We start from the raw sequence: 13990 nt of genomic DNA, 5'->3' as shown, positions 1-13990 counted from the left end.
ATGCCATTAAGTCTATTTCTCAATGCAATGAATGTGATGTGGTTATAAAATACTGTCCGATGAACAGTATGTGTCCTCTTGGATGTTAGTTATGTGGTACTCTTGGTATGGTGCTCCTTGGTGAATATGGTCCTCAAGAACCCACTGATTGCAATTGTAGGAGTCATGGGATCCCAGGCAGTATGAGTAGCAAAATCTTTGGATGATAAACAATAGTCACAGTAGGCCACAGTCATGTTGCTTTGGTGAATTTTGTTTTATGTGTGTTAGTTGTGATCTATGGCTTACTTGCCTAGTATTTCATCTCCATTGCTGTGAACATCAACAGAGGCTATAAAGAATCAGGTGGCAGCTTAAAACTAGAACAAGATCAGCAAGCCCAACTGTTTATACATATCTGTGCAGTGGTTGGATTGAGACATCAACAGACTGCTGCCTCAGATTGTGAATCCACGTATGTTTTGGAGCTTTTAGTTGGGAAAAGTTGGCACGAGGAACCCTAGTGATTGTCATCTGGGAAATAAGGCTACATCAGCAGATCCAGATTACTCACTGGGGCGAGGCAACCACCAAATTCATTTCTCTAATATTGTGGATTTGTCAAGACCCAGTCATTACTACGTAGGAATTTACAGAGGCCATCAAAATTCTAAATCACAAAAATAACTCGAATAGATAAGGAATATTGGATTTAGACCAGTTGTACCCCTTACTGCTAAACTCTTCCCCATTACAATTTCCACAACCCAGCTCGGCATGAATTCACAATCTCAGGTAATACTTTTCACAAACTGACAGTTACATGGATAAATATAAACATTTTGGTTTACAGAACTTATTTAAGTTTGAAACAGCTGTCCAAGCCTTTATTGCTTCTGATATGCCTCCAACTTCAGGAGGTGAAACATTACTCGGGTGTATGCTTTAAATCACAGCCTAATGTGCATAAAATAAAATTCACCAAAGACATAAACACCAGCCTTGAAATCCTTCCTTGTATCATCCTGTTGCTTTTAAATTAAGGCACATGCTGGTAAACATTTCTCTTTCTTATAGAGATATAACACCATCTTTCAGGAAACAGTCAACATCCAAATGAATGAGAAATCCTCAGCATAAAAGATCAGCAATGTAGTTGTTGTACCCGTCTAAAAATAAACAATAAAATCCACAATTCCACAATTAATGAGCATAGTTTTCATGCAGTACTGTATGTGCATGCACAAAGGTATGCACAAACACCTGACATAAGTTTAGAGACTGCATTGACTATCCTTATCAAGAGCTCACTTAAAACAACAAAGCAGGATTCTCATGTTGTTTCCAATACTGATTTATGATAGGCTTTGCAATTTGGTAAACCATAATTCACATACTTTTATGTAAGATTCTAATGCTTGCACTTGTAACCTCTGGAACTACTGTTAAAACTGTCTATAATTTGAGACAGTTAGTGTGCTTTTCTGCTTGGTTACTTTCTCTGTGAGGCTGCTGTCATCATTATTGCTAACAATTATAACTTTTATTATTTCATGGCATTATAATAAAACTGTATTTTTTCCTCTGTGTATCTGTATATTAAAACAGTTAACTTGGTTTACAATCTGTTACAGTACGAGTGCTAAGGAGTGTGATTCATTCAAGGTTCTGAAGGAGTGTGCACGGAATATAGACTAAAAAATAGTACACTTAGAGAGAGCGCTGCTTTGCCCTAACCTCTTTGGAGATCCCCTGAAGGCTACAGCATCAGAGGAATTTGTAGACCAGTGCATTGAGGAGGTTATTGATATCAAGGTATCATTTTAACAGTTACAAAGTTACAAATATAGTGTTGCTTATGTCATTCTTTCACAACTGTGTATGCAGTTAAAAATAATGAACAGTAAGCTGATAGAAATCATGGATATTTGTTTTAAGAGGCTGGGATGAAAATAATACATGAGATACATACATCCCAGGTTTCAGTGCTAGTGATGTGTCAGGTAATGAGTCATTTTAGAAGTTGTTTTATTCCTCACATTGTGAATGTGGTTGTTATTCTTGAGTGACCATAAACATGAGCAAGACTTGGATGCCCTTAAGAAGTACTGAAGATTTAAGAGAAACAGTCAACTACAGCTGACAATTTTCCAAGACTATGTAGGCATATCACCACAGTTTGCTATCAGTGCTGGTGGTATACGTAACATGTCGGCTGCCACAAGGCCGCTGGTGACCTCAACAGAGTCTTAGGCCTTTGGGTGCCTGTAGCAAAGCCTAATGCCCGAGGCTATGGCCCTGGCCTGGCTTGGCCTGGTGATGAAACATCCAACAATATGAATGTGACAGTCAGTATTAACACTTGCCTTGGTATGGCTCATATAAATGAAATGAACTGGTATGCTAGTAATGAGATTTGCAACAATTATATGTCAAGGAAAGGGTTGAAAAAACAGTAAATTATTTCCTATATTGTCTGCATCACCGCAGTTTCTGTGATTCGTGAACACGGGAACCCGAATCCCTGTGGTAAATCTTTTTTATGTACTTAAGAGTCTAGCACTGGCTATCCTCTCCTTGGGAGCTTACAACTCTTGGGGGTATGTGTGTGGGGAGCACACAGGAAAGGAAGGAAAATGCCCTTCATCTTTGACTTGATACATAGGATGGCTTCCAAACTGACAACCTGGGTTTTCTCTGATTGATGCTACTTACAGAAACTTCCCAACACTTTATCAGCTAATGTGCTAGGAGCCCAAAACCTGGCATGGTAACCATTCCACTGTAGGGGAACTGTGAGGAACCTGTACAGTTTTAGCCCCATAATGATGAAGGGAAAGCATTTTTGGTGCCCAAGCTACAAACTCCTCATGTAAGCCAAGGAGTATGTGCCTGCTTGTTTACTTTAGGGTGCAGGGACACCAAGCAATGGTTTCCTTGCAGGGTAGTAGCTGCAGTGGTGAAAAACTGTGATGAAATCCCCATTACAGTCACCTTTCATAAGAACAACATGATCCAGAATGTCATAAAGACCTCATGTAATGTGTAGTAACCAAGTAGCACACAAAACTGATCCAAGAAATAAGAATATGGCTTTTATTCATAAACCTCTGGACAATAATGGAAATAAGCCTCTCATGACTTCACATGTAACAAGACAAAAGAATTATACAGAGGTGCAACACGAGTGATACACAGAACAACTGATGCAAACGGTACAAACTAAAAGAACGTAGTGAGAGTGAGTCAGCATTGTTCCGAATGTATATAAATGTGAGTTGCCAGTAGGTGGTGTGGCAGAGACCGTGCCGTATGCACACTTCCTACAGGTAGCCTCTAGTGCCCAGCCTGCACTGATACAGTTGCCAATTTATTTAAGTACACGTGTGCAGCGACACTACAGTTGGCGCACTCGTGTGATCACGTGCAATAGTAGCAGGATAAGCACACCTCCGCCTCGTGTGAAGTGGGCACCTAGGTGACAGAGGAGATGCCCTCGACTTGACGAGAGACACGTGCATCGAATGCAGAGCGGCAGTAGCTGATGGCAGAAGTGGGATGACGTGCCAGGTGGGGCCCGGTGCACAGGGTCGGAATATGCGGAGACGCGAGCGTGTCTGAGGATGGTAGGCCTGTGTGTCACACGACAACAGCACCGGGCTGGAGAGTGCCATTGCCATCTTTGCATTGTCATCGGGAGGCATGTCCCAGTGCAGAGAAGATGGGGCTGGACTCACCAGTGATTATGGCTGAGGTGGTGATGACGAGGGGGCTGGTGGAGGCGGCCCGACTGGAACAGCAGGCTATGACGATGGACCCGAGACCAGTGATTGACCAGCACCCAGTGCTGCACGTGGAGAAGGATAGGGGTACCTGCACAAGAGGCAATGATGGGCTCGAGGCAGAGAGTGGCACAATTAGCTGTGGTGATGAGTGCCCCACCTGCGAATCAGTAGCATCTGGTGGCGAGCTGAGGCGCAACTGGTCAAAGCAGTGCATCACCAGCATGTTGGTCGTGCGGATGTCACGAAGGTAGTATCCCTGGTGGCAGTCAGCTGTGGCTGGTATCAACTTGGGCTGGCGATCGCAGCACGAAATGGCCAGACGAACGTGACCTTGGCAGCTGCAGTGCTGGTCGCAGAAGGTGGAGGAGTGTCTGAGGCTGCCAGTCATGAAGCAACTCTGCTGGGTCGTTCCCCCTCCCCCCCCCCCCCCTCACTCTCGCACCATGGCTCCAGTGGTGGGAAGCGATAGATACTAGATGCTCATAAAACAGAGAATGGCATTGTCTGGTGAAGAATTGACAACGACCATTTTCATTTTGGACTTGAATGTATGCACTAGTCATTCTGCCTCCTCTACTGATTGGGGGTGGTATGGCGGAGCCATAACATGATGAGTACCGTGAAGGAAACAAAACAGTTGAAAGGTGTGAGAAGTGAATTGGGGCTCATTATGGGAAACTAAGATACAAGGCAACCCATCAGTAGAAAAAGGCCTCAAAAGCATACGGGTTGTGACATCAGCCAATGTCGACACACACCAGAGAATGTAAAGAAACTGGGAAAATGCATCCACAACCGAGAGCCTATAGGAATTGAAGAAGGGATGTGCAAAGTGTACGTGAATGCACTCCTGTAGCTGGCACAATGTGGGCCAGGGGGACAGAGATGCCCTGGGGTTGTCTTGTCAGGCACACTGCTCACAAGCCACAACAAAACAGACAATTTTGCTTTCAATCCCTGACCAAGAAACATGCCTCCTAGCTAACAGATTAGTACACAAAACTCCCCACTGGCCCTGGTGGAGAAGGGGTAGAACCTCTCATCACAATGCGGCAGAATGACTGCTCTGGGAGAGATGTTTCCCATGGACAACAGCAAAACACCGCCAAAAACAGAGAGGCAGTACTGTAAGGAAAAATAGTTGCACAGGGGGTCCAAAGACTGGTAGTTCAGCCCTGTCGAACAAACCGAACCACCTGGCAGAGAATGGGGTTGACGGTAACACCGATTGATATGCACGAGCTTGTATTTGGGAAACCCTCGACCGCAGCCTACGTTTCAGTATCGAGATGGAAGCAAAGCAATTACTCGAGATGGTCAGGTTCGGAAGCCACAGGAAGGTGGGATAAGGCATTCACATTGGCACGTCTAGACTCGGTCGAAAATGGATTTAGTAATTGAGACAAGAACATTGCCCAGAATTGTAGATGGTGTGCTGCCTTGTCAGGCAAGGAAGTGTGATGGTTAAACAAGAAAACCCAGGGGTTATGGTATGCAGTAAGGTGAAACTTGAAGCCATACAAAAAACATAAAATGTCTGGGGAGCATAGACCACGGCAAGAGCCTCTTTTTCCATCTGAGAGTAATGCCGCTGGGCTGGAGTGAGAGATTTGGAGGTGAAAGGAACAGGTTGTTCAGGGCTTGTTGGCATATGGGTGCACTGGGACTGTGCCGAGGCCTTACTGTGAGGCATCAGTCACCGAGACCGTGTTTTGGTCCGGCGAGTACCCGCAGTGAAACAAAAATTATTAGAAGGCAAAATGGACTTGGCAGTAATTCCAGGCGGAATGACGTCAATTCTGCAACAACTTGATGTCTATTTGAGAAAACCATTTAAGGACAAACTTAAATGCATGCACACGGACTGGCTTTTGAAAAATGACATACAAGTGACACCAGCAGGATGTATAAAACGTGCAGGTTTTGTTGTAAGTGTGCCGTTGGAGTGGTGATGCGTGAAATGTGTTCCAAATCGGTCGCTTAAAAAATGTTCGATATCAAATGCACTAGGTGTTATGGAGTATTATGCTCTTTACAAAGAACTGAGCAGCAAGCACTCAAGTGAAAGTGGTTCAGAATTATCTAATTGATATTTTAAACGTTTCATAAAGTTTTTATTATAAATCTAAAAAAATTTTATTTTATATTTCCACTTTTAATTTCTAAGTAATTTTCATTCTTATTTTGTAACTTTTGCTTTTCATACATTTGAAGTCCTCACGAAAATTGTGCTATGAAAAGCCGATTGGTAAGCCTGTGTTAAGTTTTTGTCAATGTGGCCAACGCTATGTCTCGGATGTTTTCCTACCAGTGACAAGAGACGGTTCCTGTGAATCCTGAATCGGTATGCTCTTTGTCGTAATATGAATGAATGTAAACAGTGCACCGTGCATACTTTCAAGTTAGCTCTTACCTCATTTAAATCCTGTTTGCCTAACAAACTCGAGTGAGGCAACAGCAAAGAATGTGCATCTCATGTATTGTGTACATTCATACTCTTATGCTGAATAGTAAGACAGACAGAAATGAAGCATAGCTTGTTGCATTGTATCTATAGTTTTCACCCAGCAACCACAGTGCACTGTTCATTCTGATCATGTTATTATCACACAATACTTTGGGGCATGGCAAACTTTGCTCAAATGTCTGCATCTGACAATTACCTCTCAGTCTTCAGTGTACTTAAGACAGGTAGGGGATAAGAACCTGGCCTTCACTGCTAAAGGTAAAGCAGGAGATAGGCCTCAGCTCTTGGGTAAGGTAATGAAGAAACTTCAGTCAGTCCACAAAAAGAGACTGCTTAACAAAACACTTCTGTGTCCTACAGAATATTGCTGGAGTGTGTGGGGTCCATAACAAATGGAACTACCAGGGGATACTGAACATCCATTAAAAAGGGCAGGTTTGTTTTACTCATAGGAAAGTATCACAGAAATAATGAATAATCTGAACTAGCAGATGTTTAAAGATGTACATTAGTTATCACACAAAACCATACTTACAAAGTTTCGAGAACCAGTATTACCGTAAGTGAAAAATCTAGAAATATTCTTCGGCCCCATACACAGCAGTTCCTCAAAGGCAAGCTTACACCAATTACAGTGCACACACAGGCATTTAAGCAGTCATTTTTCCTGTGTGCCATACACAACTGGAGCAATAAGGAACTCTAACATGTCCCACAATGTTAAGTATCCGCTGCCATACATTTCACAATGGTGTACAAGAAGACTTGAAATGATTTTCTTTTGTGTCTATATGATAATCTATTGTAACCATAATCTTTGAACAGTATACCTCTCAGAGCTAGTCAATTTCATTCTGTTGTCTGTGTTAGTATTTGTTCATTACAATGTGAAAGTTCGAGGATGTCCAATTAAGGTAGTTGTCATTCCTTGTTGATATACCATGATATAGTCTTTATTTGGAACTCTGTACTTCTGTTTAAAGCTGTGAGGATACGTACTGTATAGTTAGTGAAAATTGGAATGGATTTGCATAATTTCTAATTCTTGGATGTACCTCAAAATTTTCCCAGTTTTCAGTAGCTGATGATGTTATAACTAATTTACAAGTCCTTTCTTTTAAGGAAAACCTCAAAAAAATGATTGAAGAAACAAAAAATAGCCTAGAAGCTCAGAAAAAATTCAATGAATGGTTGTCTGCAACAAAGAATTCACTGATCCAGCAAGTAGAGGAGATAGAAAGCCACTTACAGAAATATGGCTATAAACCTTCACAAAAGAACTCCAGAGATTTGTATCCTTTTGACACTCCAAAGATATGTGAGTATTTATATGTGTGGTTCTGAAATATCAACATATAAGTACAACACCAAGTGAATATGGGTAGCTAGTATAAAACTTGTTGTTGGTTAGCATCATTACCTTAATGTTTAGATTACCCTGTAGTTTATTCTTGTTTTATTCATTCTCTTACAGTTATTTTATACATTAACCATTTTCATACTGGTCATCTTCTAAAAAAACTTAATGTGAAAATATTGTGACAGCATTTTACTGGCAATGCTAGGAATTGTCCTCAAATGCTACTCAAAAGTGACATAGTATTTCATCTGGATACCATATTAAAGCCAAAATAGTGTAACATCTTACTGGTTTAAGTTTGGTTATTATTAAGAATAACTTGGTTTTATTAAAATTCATTGTAAATTTGTCATGATAATTTGTGATTAATTTATATGCAAACAGTGCATGTTTTAAAGCATTTTTCATTACTTAATTGAACAGAATATGGAAATTAACCACCAACAGAATATTTTGTCATGCAGAATAGTCCAAAGTGCCTGTAGTTTTTCCATTCCATGCCTGCAAATATCTACTGGTTTGATGTTACAGATGTTGTAAAGCAAAGTATGAAATCCAGAATGAGATTTTCACTCTGCAGCAGAGTGTGCGCTGATACGAAACTTCCTGGCAGATTAAAACTGTGTGCCCGACTGAGACTCGAGCTCGGGACCTTTGCCTTTCGCGCGCAAGTGCTCTACCATCTGAGCTACCGAAGCACGACTCAAGCCCGGTACTCACAGCTTTACTTCTGCCAGTACCTCGTCTCCTACCTTCCAAAGCTGTGAGTACTGGGCGTGAGTCGTGCTTCGGTAGCTCAGATGGTAGAGCACTTGCGCGCGAAAGGCAAAGGTCCCGAGCTCGAGTCTCGGTCGGGCACACAGTTTTAATCTGCCAGGAAGTTTCATATCAGCACACACTCCGCTGCAGAGTGAAAATCTCATTCTGGAAACATCCCCTAGGCTGTGGCTAAGCCATGTCTCCGCAATATCCTTTCTTTCAGGAGTGCTAGTTCTGCAAGGTTCGCAGGAGAGCTTCTGTAAAGTTTGGAAGGTAGGAGACGAGGTACTGGTAGCAGTAAAGCTGTGAGTACCGGGCGTGAGTCGTGCTTCGGTAGCTCAGTTGGTAGAGCACTTGCCCGCGAAAGGCAAAGGTCCCGAGTTGGAGTCTCGGTCGGGCACACAGTTTTAATCTGCCAGGAAGTTTCATATCAGCGCACACTCCGCTGCGGAGTGAAAATCTCATTCTGGAAACAAGGGAATTTTTATGGACAGCAATGCACCATGTTTCTGGGTACAATTGTTCACGATTGTTTTGAAGAACATTCTCGATAGTTCAAGCAAATGATTTGGCCACCCACCAAACATTTATGGGACACTATCAAGACATCAGTTCGTGTACAAAATCCTGCACCAACAACACTTCCACAATTATGGGAATCTGTAGAGGCAGCATGACTCAGTATTTCTGCAGGGGCTTCCAATGAGTGGTTGAGTCTATGCCAAGTCAAGTTGCTGCACTATGCCAGGCAAAAGATGGTCTGACACAATATTAGATGGTATGCCATGACTTGTCATCTCAGGGTATACAGTCCCTGCTGGTTACATGCCCAAAGGTATAGCTGCTGCCTCTGTTACTGCTACAATGGGAGCCAAGGTGCAAGTTAGTAGCCAGAGACATCCAGTGAAGACATCCTGTAAAGAAAATTGGAATACAGAAAAGTGTCAACAGTTGCTCTTATTGTGAGCTAACACCGTTAAGTTTTCTCCAAAATGAGTTTAACTTACTTTGTTGTTGTGGTCTTCAGTCCTGAAACTGGTTTGATGCAGCTCTCCATGCCACTCTATCCTGTGCAAGCTTCATCATCTCCCAGTACCTACTACAACATACATCCTTCTGAATCTGTTTAGTGTATTCATCTCTTGGTCTCCCCTATGATTATTACCCTCCACGCTGCCCTCCAATACTAAATTGGTGATCCCTTGATGCCTCAGAACGTGTCCTACCAACTGATCCCTTTTTCTAGTCAAGTTGTGCCACAAATTTCTCTACTCCCCAATCCTATTCAATACCTCCTCATTAGTTATATGATCTACCCATCTAATCTTCATCATTCTTCTGTAGCACCACATTTCGAAAGCTTCTATCAAATACTTTAAGAAACGACTTCCTCTCACTTAAATCTATACTTGATGTTAACAAATTTCTCTTCCTCAGAAACGCTTTCCTTGCCATTGCCAGTCTACATTTTATATCCTCTCTACTTTGACCATCATCAGGTATTTTGCTCCCCAAATAGCAAAACTCCTTTACTGCTTTAAGTGTCTCATTTCCTAATCTAATTCCCTCTCACATCTTGCTCACAAGATGGTAGAGTTTTGTCAGGACTGGCTCTCCCAAGGCGTCAGTAGTTCTAATGGAATGTAGCCTACTCCCAGGCCTTATTTCGACTCTGGTCTTTTAGTGCTCTGTCAAACTCTTCACGCAGTATCGTATCTCCCATTTCATCTTCATCTACATCCTCTTCCATTTCCATAATATTGTCCTCAAGTACATTGTCCTTGTATAGACCCTCTGTATACTCCTTCCACTTTCTGCTTTCCCTTCTTTGCTTAGAACTGGGTTTCCATCTGAGCTCTTGATATTTATACAAGTGGTTCTCTTTTCTCCAAAGGTCTCTTTAATTTTCCTGTAGGCAGTATCTATGTTATCCCTAGTGAGATAACCCTCTACATCCTTACATTTGTCCTCTAGCCATCGATGCTTAGCCATTTGCACTTCCTGTTGATCTCATTTTTGAGACGTTTGTATTCCTTTTCGCCTCCTTCATTTACTTCATTTTTATATTTTCTCCTTTCATCAATTAAATTCAATATTTCTTCTGTTACCCAAGGATTTCTACTAGCCCTCGTCTTTTTACCTACTAGATCCTCTGCTGCCTTCACTACTTCATCTCTCAAAGCTACCCATTCTTCATCTACTGTATTTATTTCCCCAATTCTTGTCAATTGTTCCCTTATGCTCTCCCTGAAACTCTGTACAACCTCTGGCTTAGTCAGTTCATCCAGGTCCCATCTCCTTAAATTCCCACCTTTTTGCTGTTTCTTCAGTTTTAATCTACAGGTCATAACCCATAGATTGTGGTCAGAATCCACATCTGCCTCTGGAAATATCTTACAATTTAAAACCTGGTTCCTAAATCTCTGTCTTACCATTATATAATCTATCTGATACCTGTCAGTATCTCCAGGATTCTTTCATGTATACAACCTTCTCTCATGATTCTTGAACCAAGTGTTAGCTATGATTAAGTTATGCTCTGTGCAAAATTCTACCAGGCGGCTTCCTCTTTCATTTCTTATCTCCAACCCATATTCACCTACTACGTTTCCTTCTCTCCCTTTTCCTACACTCGAATTCCAGTCACCCATGACTATTAAATTTTCGTCTCCCTTCACTATCTGAATAATTTCTTTTATTTCATCATACATTTCTTCAATTTCTTCATCTGCAAAGCTAGTTGGCATATAAACTTGTACTACTGTAGTAGGCATGGGCTTTGTGTCTATCTTGGCCACAATAATGCGTTCACTATGCTGTTTGTAGTAGCTTACCCGCACTCCTATATTTTTATTCATTATTAAACCTACTCCTGCATTACCCCTATTTGATTTTGTATTTATAACCCTGTATTCGCCTGACCAAAAGTCTTGTTCCTCCTGCCAGTGAATTTCACCAATTCCTACTATATCTAACTTTAACCTATCGATTTCCCTTTTTAAATTTTCTAACCTACCTGCTCGATTAAGGGATCTGACATTCCACACTCCGATCCGTAGAACTTATGTATGAAGTATGAAATGTGCAGGCAGCAGCAGCCGGCAGAGGTAGACGCAGGAACAGGGAAGTAATCGATTTTGTGAGTGAGTTCCTAAACAGAAACAAATTGTATAATTACATGTGTTTGCTTTTATAACAATACAATCAATTATTGACAAAATTATTTAATTGGATGTATAAAAATTCCACTCACCAAGCGGTGGCAGAACACACACATGAAAGACGGTTGTAATTGGCAAGCTTTCGTAGCCAGTGACTCCTTCTTCAGGCAGAATGGTTGAAGGGGAAGGAAGTCTTTCCTTCTCATCCTGTACAGTAAATCTCTCCTGACTCACGGTTGTAGTTGACTTTTCTGAAATCTACCCCTTTTCCTAAACCTCTCCAGTCCTTTTCCTTTACCCCTCTTCCTTCCCCTTCAACCCCTCTGCCTGAAGGAGGAGCCACTGGCTCTGAAGGCTTGCCAGTTACAACCGTCTTTTATGTGTGTGTTCTGCCGCCACTTGGTGGGTAGATTTTTTATGTATCAAATTAAATAATATTTGTGTGCTTTGATAGTTTAGTGTCTTGAGTTTCTGCATGTTCATTTAATATCTAATAGGTACAGTTATTGCATTTTCGTTCGCATCGTAAAGTAAACCAATCTTGTGAAATGTTACAGGTCCCATATAAGGAGCGAATTATTTAGTCTCACTTGAGTGCTTCACTAGTTCGGTTTTTAATCTCTGCATATTAATCTATTTTATTGCACACAGTTCTTGCTTTGTTGTCAGGGTCTACAGTAGAGTTCTGCAGCACATGTCAATAGTCAATTTGTCTGGGTAGTGTAGTTTTCCACAGTCCTTCATATGGATACGTTGTGTGTGGATGTGAGCCGAGTTGGTGACACTTGGCTCTCAGCTTCAGGCTGTAATGGATTTAGTTACACAGCTTGAAGATGCAATGGATGGCATCACTGTTGTGGGCCGGCCTTGAGGCTCCAATGGATATTCAGCACATCCGCGTCCTCCAACCGATAGTCTCCGGTGGCCAGCCTTTACTGCTCACACTGAGGTTGACCCCTCCGACCCCTCATCCATGGTCGAGTGGGAGGTCTCTTTGGGGTGTGACAGGCAGCGAAAGACTTCCAGGGGGCTGCACATAGGCCCTCCCTGGTTAGTCTGACAAGCTGGTTCCATTTGCTGTCTGTGGCTGACACAGGAAGAACGTAGATACAGGAGCCATCGGTATTGTGTTGGCAAGGTACCAGAGCTTCAAGTGCTAGTAGAAAGCACTGATGCTCAAATCGTTATAGGCACTGAAAGTTGGCTAAAGCCATAGGTAAGTTCAGCCAAAATTTTTGTGAAGAACCTAATGGTGTTCTAAAAGGATAGGCTTAACACAGTTGGCGGTGACATGGTTGTTGCTGTTAGAAGTAACTTAGCTTATCGCAAAATTGAAGTAGATAGTTCCTGTGAGTAAATATGAGCAGAGGTTATTCTTGCAAGCGGAATAAAATAATAATTGGATCCTTTTACTGATCTCCCAATTCGGATGATGCAATTGCTGAAAGGTTCAAAGAAAACTTGAGTTTTATTTCAAACAAGTACGAAACTCGTACAGTTATAGTTCATCATGTCTTTAATTTACCCCCACTATATTGGCGAAAATGTGTGTTTAATTCCCGTGGTACACATAAAACATCACCAGAAATTGTGCTAAATTCATTCTCTGAAAATTATTTCAAGCAGTTAGTACATGAGCCCATGCGAACCATAAACAGTTGTGAAAACACACTTGACCTCTTAGCAACGAATAATCCTGATCTAAAACGAGCATCAGAACAGGTACTGGGATTAGTGAACACAGGGTTGTCTTAGCGAGATTGAATATTGTAAGCTGCGATTCCTCCAAAAATAAATGAAAAATATACCTATTCACAAAAGCAGATAAAAATTCACTTGACGCCTTCCTGGGAGACAATCTCCACTCCTTCCAAATTAACAATGTAAGTGCAGAACAGATGTGGCATGAATTCAAAGAAATAGTATCGGCAGCAGTTGAAAGATTTATGCGAAATAAAGTAACAAACAATGGAGCTAACCCTCCTTGGTACACAAAACCAGTTAGAATTGTTGTAGAAACAATGGGGAAAAAAACATGACAAATTTAAATGGAACGTTGTCTCGAAACCTGGCAGAAAATCCAAAGAGGTTCTGCTTGTATGCGAAGTATGCTTGCTGCAGGACACAAGCAATGCCTTCTCTACGCGATAGTAATGGAAATACTTTTGATGACAGTGCTGCTTGGATGGAACGTATAGGAAATGTTGTGGAGAAGGCTAACCAAAGATTGTGTTTTATGGCAGGACACTTAGCAAATGTAACAGACCTCTAAAGAAACTGCCTACACTACACTTGTCCACTCTTTTAGAATAGTGCTGTGTGGTGTGAGATCCTTACCAGATAGGACTGACGGAATGCATCTAGGAAGTTCAAAGAAGGGCAGCACGTTTTGTATTATTGCAAAATAGGGGAGAGAGAGTCACAGACATGATACAGAATTTTGGGTGGACATCATTAAAACAAAGGTGATATCTTCTCA

General features: G+C 41.6%; 1 long non-coding RNA gene across 2 annotated transcripts in view; it reads left to right on the top strand.

Moving 5' to 3' along the window:
• The window catches only part of LOC126143149 (uncharacterized), a 72088-nt gene that overhangs the window by 31969 nt on the left and 26129 nt on the right, over positions 1–13990 (top strand). The window contains exons 2-3 of one of the 2 annotated variants that reach the window (XR_007529648.1): positions 1614–1794; positions 7354–7514. This is a non-coding gene — a long non-coding RNA (uncharacterized LOC126143149). Of the gene's footprint in view, positions 1–1613; positions 1795–7353; positions 7515–13990 lie in introns of those variants that run through there. The other variant, XR_007529647.1, reaches the window with a different exon arrangement.

Source organism: Schistocerca cancellata, unplaced genomic scaffold (assembly GCF_023864275.1).
Source record: "Schistocerca cancellata isolate TAMUIC-IGC-003103 unplaced genomic scaffold, iqSchCanc2.1 HiC_scaffold_782, whole genome shotgun sequence".
Taxonomy (NCBI): Eukaryota; Metazoa; Arthropoda; class Insecta; order Orthoptera; family Acrididae; genus Schistocerca; species Schistocerca cancellata.
This window is presented reverse-complemented; position numbering and strand designations above follow the sequence as displayed.